The 3,832-nt window shown below is 47.9% G+C and overlaps 1 protein-coding gene across 1 annotated transcript in view; it reads left to right on the top strand.

Annotated features, from left to right (window-relative positions):
• The window catches only part of VPS8 (VPS8 subunit of CORVET complex), a 227,130-nt gene that overhangs the window by 221,806 nt on the left and 1,492 nt on the right, over window positions 1–3,832 (top strand). The gene's annotated exons all lie outside the window — the stretch shown is intronic.

Raw genomic sequence — 3,832 nt, 5'->3', positions numbered from 1 at the left:
GTGTGTGTGTGTGTGTGTGTGTTTTGCAGGGAGGTCTTGTGGGGCACAGGAAAGGGGGAGAGAGGCGGGAAGACCAGGTTTCCCCAACGCTGTCCAGGCAGCAGACACCCAGCACACCAGCCTGTGAGAAGGCGTGCATGGGGTTAGGGGTTGGGGTGGAAAAAGTCTTCCCCAGGACCACCCAGCACCCCTGCTGTCCTTGTGGGCACGCTAAACTGCCTCCCAGCGCCTGGCTCAGCTTGCAATTACCTTGGTAGTGAGGAGGGCTGCTCTGGACAGAGGACAAAGAGTAGGCAGTGCCGGTAGGGGACCCAGGGCATGGACCCTAGAACCCAAGTGACTTGGCTTCACTTCCTGCCCCCGGCGCGGACACACTGTCACGCTGGGCTCACTTTGGGAGCTCTCTTCCTGATTTGTGATGTGAGGATGCTGCAGTCTCCCTCACAGGGTTGCTGTGAAGATCACTCCTAGAAAGTGGTGAGGTCCAGTTGAGCTAGGGTTACAAATAATACTAACAACGTTATTGAGAAATAATCAGCTTATTTCTCAGACCCTTGTGAGGTTGTTCAATACAAACCAGCCCCCCAGCAGCTGTCCTTGTCTGGGTGTGCTGAATACCAAAGGGAGGTTCCAGCAGGTGGGCCCTGAGCTTTGGTGACCAACTGATTGCAGCCACAAGACCCCCAGGCAGGGGCAGATGGACCAGCAAGCAAGGTATGCTCAGGTTTACATTAAGCAGGGTGCACCCAGACTTACTTGTGCTTACTTACTCATCTGTAGTGCACAATTTCACCTGTTTTTCACATCAGATGTGGTGAAATTGTACACTACAGATGAGTAAGTGAGCACAAGTAAGCCTGTGCGTTATTGGGTAATCCGTTCCTGGACCAGGGCAGCAGCCTCTCGATACCTGACCCAAATTCTTCCTTTAGAACTGCAGCCAAATACTGTCTTACATGGAATGTGTACATCTATTATAAAACTTGCAACTTTGTGTAAAATAAATACTGTTTGTGGGGAAATGTAGGATCCCTGGTGGCACAGTGGTTAAGAGCTCAGGCTGCTAACCAAAAGGTTGGCAGTACAAATCCACCAGCTACTCCTTGGAAACCCTATAGGATAGTTCTACTCTGCCCTATAGGGTAGCTATGAGTCGGAATCGACTCGACAGCAATGGGTTTGGTTTTTGGTTGGGGGAATGTAAGTTTTATTTGCTATAAACCTCATGTAACCAACAAGAGTTTTTATTAAAAAGAATTCTGGGAGTCATGCGCGGGTACCGAGAGCGTATAGGGAGTTAGTGCAGGTACGGGAGGAATCCCTGCGAGATGCAAATGATTAGCTTGCTCAGTTGCTAACTGAAAGGTTGACGGTTCGAGTCCATCCAGAGGTGCCTCAGAAGAAAGGCCTGGTGATCTCCATCTGAAAAATCAGCCATTGGAAACCCTATGGAGCTCAGTTCTACTCTTGACATACATGGGTCAGCATGAGTCGGAATCGACTTGACGGCAACTGGTCATTAGTGGGTAGGGGAAAGAAACGACGGGTTTGGTCAGAGTGTGTTTGAATAACAAATTCCCAAGAATTCCATTGGCGGTTATAGTCTTATGCAGCCTATGAAATGACGCCTGTCAGACAGCACGATGCTGTCTTCCCCTCTGAATTGTCAGTGATTTATGACATGGGAAAATGTTCACAATCTACTAATCAATGGGGAACAAAGCTTGTTATAAAAATAATCCTATTATTTCATTTTGTTACAAGAATGTGTATATACGTATGTGTATATACTTAGGAAAGCCAGACACGAACTGTTTATGCAAGCAGATTTTTCAGTTATCTTTATTTTCTTCCCTTTGCTCGTCTGTACTTTCTAAGTATTCTATAAATAATGCATTTTATTTAGTGATAAGAACCAAAGGTTACTGATCCTATGAAATCATATAACAACATGGGCAAAGGAAAAGATTTAGATAGAATCTGAGTTTAACAAATAAAATTTAATAACCATGTTATCATGGATTGAATTGTGTCCCCCAAAAACATGTGTCAACTTGGTTAGGCCATGATTCCCAGTATTGTGTGGTTGTCCTCCATTTTGTGATTGTAATTTTATGTTAAAGAGGATTAGGGTGGGGTTGTAATACCCTTACTAAGGTCACATAGCTGATTCAATGTAAAGGGAGTTTCCCTGGGGTGTGGCCTGCACCACTTGTATCTTACAAGAGATAAAAGGAAAGCAAGCAGAGAGGGGGGACCTCATCCCACCAAGAAAGAAGCACCAGGAGCAGAGTGCATCCTTTGGACCTGGGGTTCCTATGCAGAGAAGCTCCTATTCCAGGGGAAGATTGATGACAAGGACCTTCCTCCAGAGCTGACCGAGAGAAAGCCTTCCCCTGGAGCTGATGCCCTGAATTTGGACTTGTAGCCTCCTAGACTGTGAGAGAATAAATTTCTCTGGGTTAAAGCCATCCACTTGGGGTACTTCTGTTACAGCAGCACTAGATGACTAAGACACTATGCTGTGATACCTAGTTTCCACAGGCAAACAGAAAAAAACCTAAAGAAAGTTTTGACGGAGATCTACTGTTCTTTGGTTTCAAGTTGGTATCTGGAAATTAGTTACTATGATCACTGGACTGGGAAGTCCATGTTGGTGGTTTGCGTGTATATGGCAGGAGTACCGTATTGTTTATGCAAATACTGTGCACAGTATATGTGTTTTTGCCAACGGTGCAACCCCTTTGAGCATAGTTTTCCTAGGCACACTACACACGTTTTTCACTTGGGCACATTATTTATGTGGAAGACTGCCATGTGACAATGGAGTTACGCTGCACCTACAATCAAGGAATGCCTGGGGCTACCAGAAGCTGAGAGAGAAGAGACAGGATCTTCCCCGGAGTCTTGAGAGAGAACATGACCCCACTGACACCTTGAATTCAGATGACTAGCCTCCAGAACTGTGAGCTGGTAAATTTCAGTTCTTATAAGCCACTCAATTTGTGGTACTTTGTATGCAGCTCTAGGGAACTAATATGAAGACTTTGCCAAATCATTTTTTGGTGTTAATCCCAAACTGTCTTACTCACAGTCTCAAATTTTTGTTATAATGGCATTTGCTTACAATGTAACTTTTGATTTTGATGCTAGGTTTTATCAGGAGCTCTCTACCCTTTAAATGCACCCATTCATAGTCCATCTCAGACATCTTCAGAAATGTCCACCAGAAGAGCCTCCCAGATACAGATCCCATGTCCATCCATCCCTCTGAACGTGAGTCCTTTCTAAACGTCAGACTCCAGTCTGCCCCATCGGTGAGTCATCTAGCTCCAGGTCAGTTCCTGAGAGTCTTTCGAGGGTGAGGAGTTAACACTATTAACGCTTGCTGGCTGGCTCTGTTCTGAAGACAGGCATTGGGAGGGGTGCAGGAGCGTGAGCCCCTGCTGGAAGTGGGGCACCTGTCCTCTACCAAGGTGACAGGCTGCCTGCCCTAGGCCTCCTGCGTTAGAGGGTCTCAGGCCACCTCTCCTGGGGTCACAACCCGGGACACAGGGCAAGGAGACGTGCCCCTCCCCCAGACCATGCTCCAGGGCCCTGGGACCCTAAACTCCCCTGCGTGGGTCCATTGTTGGGCCTGTCCTCCTAAGGGTGGACCATGCGGCCCGTGTGCATGCCACGATGCGGCCGAGGGTCAGCTGTGGGGGTTCCCACACCATGCACAGGAGGCCCCTCGTGGTGCAGCATGAGCCGGGTGGGAGGTGACAGGCTGTGGCCAAGGCTCAGCTGTGGGGGGGGGGGTCCCACACCATGCACAGGAGGCCCCTCGTGG

This window comes from Trichechus manatus, unplaced genomic scaffold (genome assembly GCF_000243295.1).
Source record: "Trichechus manatus latirostris isolate Lorelei unplaced genomic scaffold, TriManLat1.0 scaffold00092, whole genome shotgun sequence".
Lineage (NCBI taxonomy): Eukaryota > Metazoa > Chordata > Mammalia > Sirenia > Trichechidae > Trichechus > Trichechus manatus.
The sequence above is the reverse complement of the archived record's forward strand: the minus strand, read 5'-3'. Positions and strand labels throughout refer to the sequence as shown.